At 44.6% G+C, this 17667-nt stretch overlaps 1 long non-coding RNA gene across 4 annotated transcripts in view; it reads left to right on the forward strand.

Annotated features, from left to right (window-relative positions):
• The window catches only part of LOC103008829 (uncharacterized), a 163377-nt gene that overhangs the window by 45963 nt on the left and 99747 nt on the right, over positions 1–17667 (forward strand). For all 4 annotated transcript variants that reach the window (XR_009005024.1, XR_009005026.1, XR_009005025.1 and 1 more), the window contains exon 4: positions 9711–9790. This is a non-coding gene — a long non-coding RNA (uncharacterized LOC103008829). The remainder of the gene's footprint in view (positions 1–9710; positions 9791–17667) is intronic.

Genomic DNA, 17667 nt, shown 5'->3' on the forward strand with positions numbered 1-17667 from the left:
AGCAGTCGCCTTGAGTTGCTCAGGCTTTGGGGGGCAGCACCCCTAGCTTTGCAGTGATAGCCGCAGCTTCCTCACATGGCTTCTTCTGTGGCTAGATCTGCAGCTCTTGTCTGAGTAGCACTGAGCCCAGTGTTTCAAGTCTTCCAAGAATTCTGGGAGATATTTTTTCTGCTTAAACTGGCCAAAGTCAGTTTCTGTTGCTTGCAATTTAAAATCTCGACTGATATGCCTTATAAAGCAGCCTTGAAATGGATAAAATAAAAAGGATTAGAATCACATACAGAGACTGACAAATACCATGATCAGAATGGCTTATCCATGTTTTGGGGTTTTTTTTAACATCTTTATTGGAGTATAGTTGCTTCACAATGGTGTGTTAGTTTCTGCTGTATAACAAAGTGAATCAGCTGTACATATACATACATCCCCATATCCCCTCCCTCTTGCGTCTCCCTCCCACCCTCCCTATCCCACCCCTCTAGGTGGTCACAAAGCACCGAGCTGATCTCCCTGTGCTATGCAGCTGCTTCCCACTATATCCATATTTTTTAAGTTGTAAGAATTATGAACTTACTTTTCTCTCTTTGCAAGATAACCAAGAGGAGACGGAAACTAAATTATAAGCCCATATAATTTATGATTCTCCAAGTTTGCTACTTGGTGAATAGCAATAAAATAACTTGACAATAGTGAGAGGACCCAAGAACACAAGAGGTCATTTGATACGACGCTATTTATAGAAAACACCGTTATAAATTTAAAAGTATTATTTAAAATAGCCAACTGGGAAACCCATGCCACAAATCACCTTAGATTATGGCCTTCGAGGTCATTAAAAAAAAACCGACTTTTTGTTTACCCTAAAGTTTGATAAACAGGACTTTATAAAGAAAACTTTTTTTTTTTTTGGATGATAATGTTGCCCTGTCTACCTTCTTAAAGAACAGAGAGAAATTATTTATTTCATTTGGCAAAAATACAGTTTCTCTCTTCCAAGAACTCAAAGTATGTGTACAAATATTAACTGATAGCCTTGTAGAGATGGAGGAGAAGGGGTGGAGGGCCGTGAAGGGGGAAAGAGGAGGAAGAGGGAAGGAGGCGACTGCAGGGGCACGTGGTCAAGATGATAAAATGATTTTCCTGTTTTACTTAATAATCCCCAAGGTGTCCACACCTAGGTCAGTTCACCAGTAAGTCAGCTGCAGTATACTCTGTCCTCAACCTAACATTTGATCTATAAATGAGAGCGCCCTGCTTTATATGGTTGTTCTTGTTCACTTGTGTCTCTGTCTCAGCTGGGAAAATGTGTAAATATTTATACAAACCAATCTGTTATCTCAGAATCCAGGATTTTCTCAAAGCGGCTTCAGTTCAGCTTAATGAATATTTATTGAGCATCTTCTACCTTCTGGGCATTCTAGGGATTTGGTGGTGGATATATTCATGCAGTGCTTTTCACAGTGTGCTCCTGGGGCGAGTAACCTCGGCACCACCCGGGAATTTTTGAGAAATGCAAATTCCAGGGTTCCACCCCATTGCTACACAATTGGAAACTCAGGGGTCCTGGGCCAGCAATCTGTATTTTAGCAAGTCATCGGGGTGACTGTGAAACAGTAACCTTTAAGAGCCACTAAAGTTGTGTTAATGGATGACTTTCAATACTGTAACAGCTCAGTAACTGTTAGATGAATGGGTAAATGACAAAACGAAAACAACAACAACAAAAATGAATGAGCTACTGTAGAGTTCAGGACAGGATAAAGTATTTGCGTATTTATAAGAATGGGCGAAAAGGGCTCGGTCTCACAGCTTTCCCCGTTGACTTTGGCACACTCCCGTGTTCCCAGAACAGTTGTCGATTTCTTTTTCTCTGCTCATTAATTTATTGGTCATTGTTCACTGCCAGCTGTGGGAAAAACAAAACGACAAGATAAATGAACAAGATCAGACAAAACCAGAAGCAGCAGCATTTGGGAACCGGTGATGTCAGGACAGCAGTTTTGGTTTTCTACTGAGAAATTGGGGTAAACGTGAATAGAGTCTGGTTTGTTATTTATTTAAGAGACGAACAGAATTCATTGTCAATTCACTGTGCCCTGGTGTGGAGAGAAGACAGGCTTCCCCCTCTTTCTGGAAGAGGCTGGCAAAGCTTAGCTCAGCTGTTTTAGTGAAGTCAGAACTTGCTTGGGGACACAGGACTTCCTCCACAAAAGATTTTTTTTTAAATGAAAGAAACACTTTTGTGTCTTCTAAGCTTCAGCTGGCCCCCAGCCTGGCTCTCTGCAGCCCCTGTCTTCCCACGATCTGACTGCGAGTCTAGAGGGGCTTTCTTTGGCATTCTAAACCCTGCGACGTTTTGCCCAGGCCTTGGAGTGAAATAAGGGCCTCCGAGAACCTCTTGAAGTGAATTTCATGGGAGTCTCAGCTGGGAGCCCTGGAACGTATTCTGCCCCTGGGGAGACTGGAGATGAGGACACTTTGGTTTCGTAATGTGACTTTTGTCACAGTAGAGCACACTTTGGATTCTCACTTCCTGTTTTAATTTTGTCTGGAAATAAGAAAATCTGCTGAGATTTCATTTCAAAAGAGCAGTTCGACTTCGTGAAGAAAACTTCTCTGCAAATTAGAAAAGCGAAGGAGAACAAAACTGTAGTCAGCAGTACAGACAGCCAGTTAAATACTAATTTAAGAGCCAGTTAACACTGGTGGTTAAATAGACAGTATTTAGCATGTGCACCGCGTTCTGAGCACCGTGGCGGCGGGGAGGAGGGGAGAGTAGAGAAAGCATCGCACAGGAGGGGCCTTGGAATGAGATCGCAGAGCTGTTGGGGGAGGGGGCACCGGGAAGGCAGTGGGGAGCACAGGGGTCGCAGGTGCGAGCGGATATCATAGGCTTGCAAGGCTGTCGGGCGTCAGGCTGTGAGGGGTCTTGTACCAAGTTAAAGAAACGTGGACTTCACCCCATAGGCCAGAGGGAGGTGTTGAAGGTATTTCCTCCGGGAGGATGGGCTGTGCCCGCTGGGCTTGCGAAGATCACGGTGCTGGAAAGGAGGAGGCTGCTGGGATAATCCAGGGAAGCAGTGGCCTGTGGGGGCGCAGCCTCCTGGTCTGGGCTCTTCTTTTACCCCAGAGCCCACTGGCAGAGCAGAGTTCACAGCCCCTGCCCAACTGGAGGCATGGCTGGAAACGGAATAAGGCATGCCAGAAAGTTCTTGGAAGTACCATATTTTGTCTTTAAAAAAATCATGCAGATGTTTGCATTCTGCTTCATTCAATCGGGGCTCCAGGAAGCTGGGCCATATCTGTTTCCTGTGGCCTTTGGTGTCCCCTGCATCCCCCAGGGTCACCCATACTCCAATCTGGGGAGGGGCCTGCCCCGTGTTGACATCCCCTTCAAACACCATAGGAGCAAAGTGTTTGAAGGGGCGGTATTTGCAGAAATAATACCTTTCTGTGCCATGTGCACAATGGCTCCACTTGTCTTAAGGATTTACTGAATTGGATTTCCTTAAATGGATTTTATTGTCATTCTCTAATACCTTTAATACCCCTCATACCTCTAATACCCCTCACTCTGATAAATACGTAACTGACTTTACAGATCAATAGCTGGCTACTGAGTGGGTATAGAGTGCCAGGGGTGACTCCCAAATGGGAGGTCTGGCTTTAACTTGATTGCAGAGTATTTCATATTTTATATCTAACTTTTCTAAGATAGATAGTAATAGTTAACATTAACTGGGCGCTTACTAGCTTCCAGACACTACACGGGGGTAGGTTATTTCATTTCCTCTTTACAAGAAGCCCCAGGTAGATGTGTTATTGTTATTATTATTATTTCCATTTTATAGATGAGGAAACTGGGATTTGGAGATGTTTTAAGTTTCTTAGATTTCCACAGCCAAGAAATCCAAGAGCCAGGATATGGTCTCAGGTGGTCAAAATCCAAGATGTGAGTTTTTAGCCTCTCCACTAGAGGACTGAAATCGAAACTTTGGTGGATGACTAGACAGTAACACTTAAGATCTTTGCAACCCTGACATCCGATGATTTAGTGAACTCTTAAAAGAGCAGATGGATTCTGATAAGAATTGATGGATAGAATTTCCCTTGAAATTACACTTTTTCTCCAGTATGTTATCTTAAGACAAAATGGTACCCAGTGAGACTTTTCCATTGGATTTTTTCTTCATTTTCATTGGGTATATAGGTAGAAGTGGCAGAGATTAATATATCTCAAAGAAAACTTGATTTTCTTTTTAGTTGTAAAACGAAAATAAAGATATTGTCACTGTCTTAGCCTCCTAGGGCTGCCTAACAAAATATTACAGACTGGGTGGCTTAAACAAGAGAAATTAATTTTCTCACAGTTCTAGAGGCTGCAAAGTTGAAGATCAAGGTGCCAGCAGGGTTTGGTTTCTGGTGAGACCTCTCTTCCTGGCTTGCTGGTGGCTACTTTGTCCTCATGTAGCCTTTCCTCTGAGGGAGAGGGGAGAGAGAGAGAGAAAGAGAAAGAGAGACCTCTTCTTTGTACAAGGCGACCAATCCTATTGGATTAGGGCCCCACCCTTATGCCCTTATTTAACCTTATTTACCTCCTAAAGGCCTTATTTCCAAATGCTGTCACCTTTGGTATTAGGGCTTCAACACATGCAGCTAGGGGACACAGTTCAGCCTGTAGCAGTCTCTGACATTTGCCTTGGCAGGTAAGCTGGGGCAGCGGCCCAGTGACTGTCCCAGGTCCCCCTTGTGCACATGGGGGAGCCAGCCCTTCCCAGGCTGTACATTTCACCTGCCTCACCCTCCTCCATGTGTCTGGAACACTCAGGGCCTGTGCAGATGCCAAGTCCCCATCTATCACTACCTTGCTGTGTTTTTGTTATCTTATGCTTGCAAAGCTTCCCCTGGGTTTAAAAATGCAGTAGAAGTCTCATAATGAATTGCATCATTCTTTCTGGTGCATTTAAGTGGAAATCACTGTTATATATGTTCTTCCAGTGAAACTCCACTTCCTTTGCATATACATTACAGAACAGCAATAATACAATTCATCATATTTCTAGAGCACTTTACAGTTTTCAGACTGATCTCACTTACCTAATTTCCTCATATGATCCCTAGGTGATCAGCAAGATGAGTATGATTACCCCCATTTTACAAATGAGGAAATCGAAACTCAGAGGAGTTCATCGACTCACACAGATAAGCTGGGAAATTCTTCTATCTGCAAATAGTGTTCTTCCTACAGTGTCTCATGTATCACCTACACCAGCCTCTGTAGACTTATGCCCCAGTTTCTCAATGGCATCTATTCAGTCTTTTATCTCTTCTGGGTTCAGTACCCCCTTGATCCAAGAACAAATTCTTCCTGGAATTAGGTTCTGGATTGTGGTGACCTTGCGTCTGTTCAACGGCAAATTTCTGGAAGATTCGGGGGAGGCTTGTTTGTAGTGTCCCTATGTGATGGCTGCCTGTGGGTGCTTCAGGGTCACTTAGCAGCTGAGACACAGCACTGCCTTGCTCACGAACACCCCTGGCTTGTTTTGACTGTACATCGATGTCATCTCTGGGCTGTAGCTACAGTGGTTTGGGGATGCAAATCTTCACAGATGGCAGGTCAGACTGTAAATACTCCACTCCCATCCCATCGTAAAACCAGTCCAAGGAAAACACCAGAAACTAATTAAAACTAAGACAACAGTGCAAATATTTATGGGGGCAGAAATTCAAACAACGCTAGCAAAAACAAAGCACGCTTTTCAGATCGGTATTAATTAAAGTAAAAGAAACATAATGTTATCTAATGGAAATATATATATTTTTTACCATCAGATTTGATACCTGCAAATGATTGTTTTAACTGGGAGGATAAAGTCATATAAGTTATTGAATCAAAATGGTAATTAATTTCAGCCATTTGCCTTCATACTGATCGTCTAGTGTTGCACGGTGTCATAGGAAGGGCACAGGAACGGGAGTCAGGATAAATGCTGCAAGGAGTTGTGTAACTTTGAGCATGTCACCTAACCCTGTCCAAAGTGACCTTCGGTTTCTTCATTTGAGAGGAAGAGAAGAGAAGAGAGGAAAAGAGAAAAAAGAAGGGATGGGGAAGAAAGACAGCTCTGAAGACACTATCATCCAGAGGGGCTGAAATGTCTAATCTCTAATGTATTGGCTCAGGCTGTGGACTTGAACTGGGGTGCCCAGGTTCAAATCCCAGCTCCATCATTCACTAGCTGTGACAAATTCCTTAGCTTCTCTGTGCCTTTTTTTTTTTCTTACTTGTAAAACCAATCTGTGTTGTGAGCATTAAGTTAGTAACTGTAAGTACTTTCAATAATGCCTAGCTCATAGGAAGTACCTCGTAAGTGTTAGGTGTTACTATTATCATCAGATGATCTTTACTTGGAGGATGGAATAATGTGCACTGGAGGAAAGAAAGAATGGAGGGGATTTCTCTAAGGATTCTGTGCTTCTGACTGGGGAATAAATAGCAGAGGGGAAAGAAACTAATATTTAAGTATGTATTATATTGGAAGCTACTGTATTCCCACTGTATTATATTGGAAGCTACTGTATTCCCACTGACTAGATCAGAGATGATACAAATGAGGACTCAAAACAATATTTGTTCTAGTAATAAATAATCCTGTGATAATTTTTTTTTAATTTCTGTTTTTTGGGAGAGGAGTCTGAAGATCAGAGAGGTTAAGTAATTTGTTTGAGATCACACAGCTAGCAATAGCTGAGCTGGGATTTGAGCCCAGGTCTCCGTGGCTCTGAAGCCCCTGCCCCTTCCATCATACCATGATGCTCTCACAAGGGGTCAGCCAGGAAGGGGACACTAATGTGCCCTGCCAGAGTGAGACAGGGCTCCTGCTTGGTGATTGCTGCACAGCAGACAGACCAGGAGTGCAGTAATTCTACCAAGTGTTGCCTGGGTGCCCCTTTATCACTGGCTGCCGCCCTCCGTTGCCTTCCAGCTGCTACCATCATCCAACTCTCCCCTCGCCCCTCTCAACTTCCATCACCAATGCTAGGTCGGGGTGGGCTTGATATGGTGTTGTTTCACATGCAAAATTAGCAGATACGTGGCTCACCCTTAGCTGGCACAAGGCAGGTATTCAATATGTTTTTCTCCCTTTGCTCCCTTAACCTCTGACAGCAGTCGGGACTGCCTAAGGCCAAGGACCCAGCTGATTTAGATGTTCATGTTAAAGGCCAATCATGGTATGAGCTGTTAGGGATCCTGAGGTGAGTGAAGCCCGCAGGACGCTGCCTTCGGGGAGTTTATGTGTAACCGGGGACAGAGCCGTGCTGCAGGGGCGTGCAGAGTGGCGAGTGGTGACGCTAGTGGAAGGAGGAGGGGTGGCTCAGCTGCAGGAGGACTGGGGGGCGCTCCACACAGAGAGCGAGTTTTGAGCCAGGGAGGGGTGCGAGGAAGGGCAAAACAGAGACCACCACAAATGCAAAGGCCAGAGTCACAGAAGACCCAGAGCTTCCAGCACTTGGTGAGTGCTCAGGGCTGCACGTGGTACAGGCTGCCTGGGGAGGACATGGGGCTGCGCGGAAGGGACGTGCAGTGCTCCGGGGCCTGGACCATCCCCAGGGCCAGGGTCCGGGCGACTAAGGAGGAGAGCAACGTGGTTGGACTGGTTTGGGAGAAACTCCCTCAGGCAGTACATTCAGATGCTACGGTGGGGGGATAGGTTTATGCCGGAGGAGCAGTTAGGAGACCCTCCCAATTCATCCGTGGCCTCCGCTAGAGCAGGCGATTGAGGGAGAGTTGAAGAGAAATGACTGAGGCGGCATCATAAGGATTTGGTGACTGGTGGGGGTGAAAACTCAGGGAAAGAATCATGCAAGCGTTTCCTGTTGAGAGACTGAGCAGGTGACGACCATTTAACGAAGGAAGGAAAAGCCAGATGAGGACAGCGTAGGCTCACAGCCCAGCAGTATAACAGAGACAATACTCTCTTTCAAAAAGCACCCATGAGAAGAGTCCGCTCCCAGAGCCTCAGCAGGGAGGTGTGCCGAACCCCTGAGCATCCGGTGTGTGAGGGGGGCCTCAGGGACAGAGCTCTCAGAGGGAGAGCCTCCCCCACTACAAGGGAAGGGATTTCTGAGGAACTGCAGCCGACAGAGCTCAGCTTTGGAGGAAGGCACTTCATTCATTCATTTCTTCATCCTTTCATTCATGGAGTGCCTGCTGCATGCTGGCTCAGAGCTAAAGGAGGGAAGCAGAGATAGGAGAGCCAGTGCTCGTCCTCCAGAGCCTCACAGACTAGCTGTGAAGGAAGAAGTAACAGGGGAAGCATGTTCCAGTACAATCCACGCTATGGTAAAAGTGAGACAGGAAAGAATGGGGAAGGCTTCCTGGAGGAGGTGGCATTTGACTTGGATCTTGAGAGGTTTGTAGAAGTTGGCCAAAGAATAGGACCTGCACCTTCCACCAGAGGAAACAGCTTTTGCAAAGTGTGGGGAGGAAGCAGAGTGGGACCAGAAAGAGATTCAAGGTGCATGGAATGGGAAACAGGTGACCCTGGATTTTAAAAATGAACTTTGAAGAACAATGGTAACTATGTGAGGTGATGGATGTGTTAATGAACTTGATCGTGGTAATTATTTCATGATGGTCACATATATTAAGCCCCATTGTACACTAAAAAAGAAAAAGAATAATCATATTATACAACCTGAATGTATACAATTTTTATTTGTCAATCAATCATACCTTAATGAAGCAGGAAAAAATGGACTTTTGTTACCAACACTTTCAAGTCGGGTCCCAGCGGGGGTGCTTCTGCCCGGTGTCTTTTGCACCAATAGAACCAGACCAAGTTGGGTTCAGAAGCAAAGGAAAGCTTTATTCTTTGATCAAAGAATGGAGAGCTGCAGGATTGCGATCCAGAGCACAAGGTCTCCCCCAGGCCGTGGGCCGGGCTGCTTTACAGGGATCCCGTCAGCGGGGAGGGGGCAGGTTCTCAAGGGAAGGGCACAGCTGTGCTGTTCACACTCCAGATCGCAGTGCGGGGCGCAGCATCGCTGCACGAGGCCCCCTGTGAGCAAGCGAAACTAGAGGAAGCACAAAGGAAGAGGTTAGACCTTATCGCCTCGATTCCCTCTTATTCCCCCTCCCCCAGCCCAGCGGGCTTTGCTGGTGACACTGAGCAATTTCAGAACAAGAGGTTAAGGATGTTCCCAAGTAGTAATAACAGCCCCATATCAGGTATTAGCCGCCTCACCCCAACTCTGAAGGGCACTGGCGGGACGGCAGGGGATACACAGGCGGAACCTGCGGGTGACGAAGTGGGTCTGCTGGGTGAGACCAAGCCAGCTGGGGCACCGCCCGCGCTTGGCCCAGGACACCTGCCGATTCCTCCCGTGTGTGTGGAGGGAGGGACGTGAGCCTCTTGAGCCCTCTCCCGAGTGTTTGCGGTTTGTTCACCAGGGGCTTCAGCCAGGTGACGAGTAACCCGCAACATGGCACTCGGGTCATGGTGCGGCTTCACTCAGGCCAGCTTAGAGACCCACGGGGACTGAGCGCCCAGGTGTGTTTTACAGTTACCTGTGGACAGGTGGGTCTTTCCTGATCGTGGCAGGCAACGTTGATTCTGCTCAAACCAGCAGGATGTCCCCCTGTACCTTTCACCGTGACGAGTTACAGCCGCTCAAATGGGTCAAAATATCTCCTTTTCTTTCCTGAGCAGACGCTGCCCCCGTTCCTCCTTTTCCTGGATTGGAGTCAGGACACCTGGGTCTCATCCATGTTCTGCAGTGAATTTCCCTGGTGAGTACAGGCCAGGCCCTTCACTTCTGTTTCTCCATTTTGAAAATTAGTGGCCCGTCCACACCCAACTCTTGGTGAACGTGTTCAGATCGAGGTGCCTGTTTAAGTAACTTGCTCCTTCTCCCAGCCTTCTCACGCGGGGAACAGGTTATTAATGTGAAGTGTTCAACTTCAGCATTCCTTTAGTGAAGTGTTATTAAATAACCTATTCTATCTCCCCCACTCCCTCTCTTTCTCTTTGTTTTCTTCCTGCCCCATCCTCATCAGGTTGAGGAGCTGGAGAAAGAGGACTTGGTCTTAAACTGGGCACAGCTGTGTATTTAAGAAACCATCAATGACACCATTCAGTTTTGACAGGATTCCTTTTCTCCTCACTAGAGGAGCCAGGAATTTCCACTTGATAGTTTGTTCCTACCTTCCTAGACAACCCTACCACATCATTGCAACTTGGTACAGAGAAAGAACCGTGAGCTAGGCATTGGCTGCTGTTCCCTGTTTGTATAATGAATAGATCAAAGAGATAACAGAGGAAAGCATTAATTTAAGCCAAAAGATAGCTGAGCAAGGTACAGACTACATAAGAAAGCATAAACTGCAAATTAATTACCCATTTTGGAATTACCATAGTTTATCAGATTATTATAAAATTCCAGAAGAGAACTTGGAAATCAACTAGTCCTATCATATCTTTTTATAGATAAGGAAATTTAAGACTGAAAATAAGTTAACTCACTCAAGGTCACAGCAGTATTATTTGGTCTTATTTTGGGGAGCTGTGAAATAAAATGACAAAGAAAAAAAAGGGCTAATCTTCTAAAATAGAGTTCAGCAAACTTTTTCTCAAAGGGCCAGATAGTAAATATTTTAGGTTTGTGGGACATACAGTCTCTGCCATTGTAGCAAAAGCAGCCATAGACAAGTAAATGAATTGGCATGGCTATGTCTCAATAAAACTTTATTCACAAAAACAGGTGATGACACTAGGATGGTGATAGCAATTTTTAAAAAAGGAAAACAACAGGTGGTGACAAGGATGTGGAGAAATTGGAACTCATACATTGCTGGCAGGAATTAAAATGGTATATATAAATAAAATAGTGTAAATAAAATAAAATAGTAAAATGGTGTAGCCACTATGGAAAACAGTTTGATAGTTCTTCTAAAATTTAAACATAGAATTACCATATGACCCAGCAATTCTACTCCTAGATATATACTCAAAATAATTGAAAACAGGGACCCAAACAAGTACATATACACAGATTCATAGCAGCACTATTCACAATAGCTAAAAGGTGGAAATAGCCCAAATGTCCATCAATGGGTAAACAAATCATTGTATACACATACAAGAGAATGTCATTCAGCCATAAAAAGGAATGAAGTACTGACACATGTCACAGTGTGGATGAACCTCCAAACCATTATGCTAAATGAAAGAAGCCAGACACAAAGGCTACATATTGTGTGATTTCATTTACAGGAAACCTCCAGAATAAATAAATCTGGAGATTTCACATAAATGATAAATAAATAAGTAGAGACAGAACACAGATTGGTGGTGGCCAAGCTCTGGGGGAGGAGGGAATGGGGAGACATTGCTTAATGGGTACGGGACTTTTTTTAAAAAATTTATTTTTTGACTGCGTTGGGTCTTCGTTGCTGTGCGCGGGCTTTCTCTAGTTGCAGCGAGCAGGGGCTACTCTTTGTTGCGGTGCGCGTGCTTCTCATTGCCGTGGCTTCTCTTGTTGCAGAGGGCTCTAGGCGCGAGGGCTTCAATAGTTGTGGTTCGTAGGCTCTAGAGCGCAGGCTCAGTAGTTGTGGTGCACGGGCTTACTTGCTCCGCGGCACGTGGGATCTTCCCGGACCAGGGCTCGAACCCATGTCCCCTGCATTGGCAGGTGGATTCTTAACCACTGCGCCACACAGGGAAGCCCCTGGGTACAGGATTTTGCTTTGGAAGGATGCAAATGTTTTGGAACTAGGTAGAGGTGGTGGTTGTACAATACTGTGAATGTACTAAATACCTCTGCATTGTTTCCTTTAAAACAGTTAATTTTCTGTTATTTGAATTTCACCTCAACAAATTATTTAAAAAAAAACAAAAAACTAAACAGGCAACAAGGCGCATGTGGCCCATGGACAGTAATGTGCCAATTCCTGTTATAACAGAGAGGCTAGGATGGTTCAGTGACAGTGAGTTTTTATTGTCAAGAATGTTTGTTGTTGTTGTAATCATTTATCCCATCAAGGAACAGAAATAAAGCAATTTTCCAGGTGTAATATTTTCATGGCTAAGAATATTGAATGTGAAGATATCTCCAAACCTAACCAGGTGGGTTTTGGACAAATTTCAGACAAAATTTAAATCCATTGACTCTTTTGGTAAAGACCAAATTCATGTTGAAGGGCTTTTACTATTTTTAGAACCTATTGGACATCTCCCATCCCAATTTTGGGAACTAAAATAAATGTTTGGGGCTTTTTGTCAACTTCCTGTTTCTAGGGAAGAAGAACCTAGAAACGTCTCATGTAAAACGTGCCAGAAGCTTTTGGAACATCAAAGAATTCCCGGGAAACAAGGGAATTTGTTCATTGTAAAAGCATCTGAAAGAAGACACTAGATAATTTTATTTAATAAATACACACGATGACTCTTTCTCAAAGATAATTTAACGGATTTAATCAATTTGGGGTTCAATGACCCCAAAACCATGTATAATTCAAACATGAAAACAAACTGAGAAGTCTGTGAGCTTTGGAAAGATGAGAAATTCTCACGTGAAACTGGACAGCTTGGCCTTCTAGGGCTCCCTCGTATTTTGAATTCATTTGAACAGTTAGGAAACGTGAGACAAAGAGGCTATTTTCAACGGAGAAGAAGGTAGAAAAGAAATGATGTCTGTGATTTGACTTTTGTATGCCAGGCCAGCTTTCCCAGGTGATGGAGGTACCATAGCGCAATTCACTGGAGGACAAGCCCCCTTAGGTGGCTTTTGTTCAAAGAATGGCCGTGTTTCAGGTTACGACAGGATCTTACGACAGGTCCCCATTTAGGCTTTAAAAGAGTCACTAACAAGAAGGGCTGCCTGACATTAGAATGGCTCATTCCTGAATGAGGACTGTCTTTCATGGCATCCTGCTTCCTAACTCAGATGCCTAGAGTTCTGGTGTATCCCCCTTTCTCCTTGTAGAAACATCACACAGACCTTATTTACATTTTAGTGCGAATGAGTGTAAGGCAGTGAGTATTTATACTTAGCCAAATTTCACTGTGAAATAACAAGTGCTGTTTCCTGAGTTCTGGTTCTGGGGAGCAGATTGAAACACTACATCTGGGCAGAAGCCTCCTTGGGGACCCTGGACATTCACTTTATAGGGGCTACCAATTCTGCCCAAGACTAAGGCTGGCGCAGGAAGGGTCAACATGGGTTTTTGGATTGTGGATGGACAACTCTTGGAGTGAAGGGCAGATGCCAGAACACTTAAGGACATTTCTTGATCCTGGAAGATTCATTTAGCTCAGATTCATTTAGCTTTAGGTTGAAAAGCTGTTCACAGCCAAGGTCGGAGGAGGGTTATTGGTGATTCTTCTTGTTTTTCTTTGTGCTTTGCTGTATTTTCTGCAATGAGCTGTATTACTTTAATAATCATTAAAAAAATCTAAAAAAATATAAAATTAAAAAAAAATTTTCTGCCTATAAGTTATTTTCAGTGATCCACGACTCATCCAAACTTTCATTCAATTTGTCATTGCCAACCTTCTGAAACTGCTTCTTAAAATAATTGCAACAGGAAAATTCCCAGAATTACTCTGGGTGTAGCTTTTGGTCAGACTGATCGATGTTTTCTGTCCACACAGCCAGGGAGAGCTGGTAGGATTAGATGTTCCAATCACACTGGGGTGTGGACAGATCACCAGGCTTGGTCTGATTGAAAGAGACAGTTGGAATAGTTGTTGGAAGGATTCTGTCCCTGTGTGCGGAGACAGTCTTAGAAATAGATGCCCTTTTGTACCCCTCCCTGCATCCTTAAACTAAAATACCACGAATACTATGTTCATTGTTTATAATCTTATCTGACTGAGGAGAAAGGGGAGGGATGAATGAATGAGGACCCCAGGATACTGCATCATCATGAATTTCAAGGAGACATGGATTGGAAGGAAAAGGAGTATTTTAAAAATGTATATACTAAATATGTATAAATGAAATATAAATATATATACATTTAATAGTTGAAAAATATATCCATGTCGATACAGCATCCTGGGGTCTCCATTCATTCATCCAGGTGTATATATTTGGAGGCAGTCAGTGTCTTTCAGGTCATAGGTATGTACCGTGTACAAGTTTTATCTTCAATCCCCACATTTTATACTTTTGTTACTATAAGCATATACCTCTTAGATCAATATCGGTGTCTGGAAGAAGGTAGGAATATTTTACTAGCAAAGAAAGTTGCTGGGCCTGGCTTTACATTTGAGAGCTACAATAAAGTGTTTAATTACCAAACCAGACCCACTTCGCCAGCCACTTTCATCTTAGTGCAATAACAGCACGCCAGCCCCTCCTGCCCCTGCTGGTTTAGATTATGTGAGGGCAGTGGATGGGTGTTCCGCATGCCACAGGCAATCAGCTCAGGAGTCATCAGCTCAGTCTGAAATTCGGCTGAAAGCTGTATAATGTCAGAATGATTATAATTCTCTCCTTTTAGATATTTACACTTTGTAGTAAGATTATAATATCAATGGTTCAAGTTTCAAATCTTCCCCCAAGATGCTGTTCTTTTCTTGGGGGTGCGGGGAGAGGGCATTCCTCTCCTTTCCTGGGCAGTTAGAATCTTTGCCAATGCATTCTCCACCCCACACCCACTTTTGTCCCTCGCAAGCTGTTTGAGACATGTCACCTGTCTCTGGTGGAATGCATTTTGTTTCTATTTCTGAAAATAAAGCATGAAAGTCACACACGTGTGATGGAAACAGTTTGAGTTTCTGCAGAGACTGTCCTGTTTGAACTCCACGTATCACGTCTCTGTTCCAACCTGGGTTTTGCACATTTGGAGCCTCGCATCTTGCAAGGAAAGCACGACTTTGATTAGCTGCCCAGGTCAACCAAGGGGTGGAACAGATGATCTCTTTGGTAATCAAGAAATTTAAGAGAGTCAAGCCATCTGTTTCAGCCTGGCACCCTCAGGGTGGCTGTATGTTAGCGGAGTCACCACGATCCCAACTCTTAGCTTTGCAAGTTCAGATACGCAGTATCATCAGATCCCCAAGAGTAAATCAGGCTTTGGGAGACTGATCCCCAGTAATCAAACTCGCAAAAGGCTGATGGATAAACCTAGCTCATCATGTGCGTGTGAGGATTAAATGAGAGCGTGGACATAAAGCTTACTTACCTCTGGCCTGGCACATATAGTAAGTGTCCTGTAAATGTTGGCTTTTATTTGACCCAGTGACCTGTCAAATAGTATTTGCAGCACAGGATAAACACTGACCAGTAGTTACTCTTTGGCTTCCTCTCCCAGTTCTAGAATTCATACAGAGCACCATCCTTCTAATAGGCAGTCAGTCATGATGTGATAAAATAGGTCATTTTAAAAAAGTTCCTGTCCTCAGGATGCACCGGGCCCAAACTCTAAAGACACCTCCTTCTCTTGATCTGCTGGAGAGGTGCTCTTGTCTCCTGACAGTAGTTGGCAGAGCTGCTGGCCTGCGTTTACAGCTCTGAAGTGCACTGCTTCTGCGAGCAGGTGGCTGATCTTACCCATTCTTTTTTTTTTTTTTTAAATTTTTGTGAAAATGATAAAAGAATAAAGTTTTATTGGTTTAAGCTAAAGTGGACATAATTATTTTCTACATTAGTATTTGCACAATGTCAATGAAACTGCTTCATCCAACACCCAATTTTACATTTTTAAAATCATTGTACAATAGGGATTACCCATTCCAGAAAAATTTGAAAACTGAGTTCATGGAAATGAAGACCATATTCTGTGTTCTTTTGAACTTTAAGGTATTCCTGAGTATTAAGATAATGGTTAGAACATTCGAGATTTTCACATATTATATGATATTCATTATAAACAACCATATATTCTTTTTATTGGAGTATAGTTGATTTACAATGTCGTGTTAGTTTCCGGTGTACAGTATAGTGATTCAATTATACATATATGTACACATATTCTTTTTTCGTATCTTACCCATTCTTTGTTGAGTCTCATTAGCTTCCATTGTAATTGACAGTGCCTGTAGGTATCCCCGGTGCTACCTCTCCCGGCTGCTGTAACACAATGCTCATCAACGATCCACTCACCATTTGCACTCAGGGAGTAGTGGAGGTGCTGGTTTGTCATGGGGGTCCACAGAATTTGGGTGGAATTCACTGTAGCTAACACTTAACGTAGGTTACGCCCATGGTCTGAAGAAAGGCTCCACCTCCAATTTCTGTTGTGCATTGAATTGCAGCGCTCCCTCCCATCCCTGCCTTTTGAGATAACCAGTCAAGCCCTTGGGAAACAGAACAGAGCCCTAGTAGACTGAGATAGGAAACTGGTTATGGTTCACTAGGAGGATGGAGTGAGAGGATGGTCTGGAGCACAAAACTCTACCCAGGAAGAGAGAACCTGACCACAGGGTGGGGATGGGGTGGGGGTCAGGGTTCCAGGTAGCCAGGGGCCAGCAGGAAAGCACATCATACTCCCCAGAGGTCTGAGGGGACACTACCTGTTGCAAAGAGGTAGAAGCGGAGTGAGAGCAGATGTCAGCACTGTCCTCCTTTACTGTAACCCCCAGGGTGGCTTCTGTTGATGACAGCGCTGAATAGTGCCACCTGCCTTGGCACGAGAGAGAGATGCAAAGCATTTGGAAGGGCATGGCAGCTGAGATAAGAAGTTAGTATAGCCTCTACTCCGTCTATTCTTGACTTCTTCCTGGGGGAATCAGAGCTGTGTCTGCAGATGGTTACTCTTCATGGAGTGGTAGAAATTTATCTTCCTTTCCTGAGCCACGTGGCAATCTGTTATCTACCTGTCTGTAGCAGTGCGATAGGTCGGCGATAACTATTCAACATCAGCTGAAGAGGCATGCAGGAAAGAACACTTTCATTTAGATTCTGACTTAAAAAGGAAAACACAGATCTCAGGTTTGAGCCAGGGAGTTAATGTCTTACTAAAAAGAAAGTCTTCTCCCAGCCTCAGCATAATCAGTGTTTCTTTGGAGAAGGGGTGGGCAGGGGTGTAAGAAATCACTGAAAGTGCTCTATTTCTCCTTGTCATTAAATCCTCTGAGGCCAGCGTCCGGCGTTTGCCCTGGGAGCCGGATCAAATCACCAGCGGGATGTGCGTGCCTCCTACAGACGTAAAGGGCCTCTCTGTATCTTCCCCCCAGGGTCCCGGCTGTGAGGTCTGAGCTACAGCCAGTGCGCTCTCCCAATTCCTCCTGCGCTGGCCCGCGGTGTGAGAGTGGGTTTCTCCGTGTGGATGTGCGTGTGATTCCCTGCGCTGGATGAGGGTGGCCTCGTCCAGGCAGGGCTCCGAGTGCCTCAGACCCTTGTGATGCTCATGTGCCACACTCACATTTCCTTTGAGCACTCTCAGGCAATGTAAAAAGAGGGAGGAAGTCATCAAAGCATAGCCCTGGGCATCTTCACCCACAGGCAAAAGTCCCCTGATTTATTAAGAGAGATTCCAGTTACTACGCTGTCAGCTCAACCTCTGCTGTACTCAGCCCTGCCAAAGGGGGCGCTAGAGGGCGGCGCTGCCCATTTCCTGTACTGCCTATCACCCCAGCAGTCTCCACCTTGGCAGCTACAGTTGATTCTAGAAGCCTGAAGTTCCAGTTTCCAGGTTTCCCACCCAGCCACTCGCTTCAG

This window comes from Balaenoptera acutorostrata, chromosome 13, assembly GCF_949987535.1.
Source record: "Balaenoptera acutorostrata chromosome 13, mBalAcu1.1, whole genome shotgun sequence".
NCBI classification, from domain to species: domain Eukaryota; kingdom Metazoa; phylum Chordata; class Mammalia; order Artiodactyla; family Balaenopteridae; genus Balaenoptera; species Balaenoptera acutorostrata.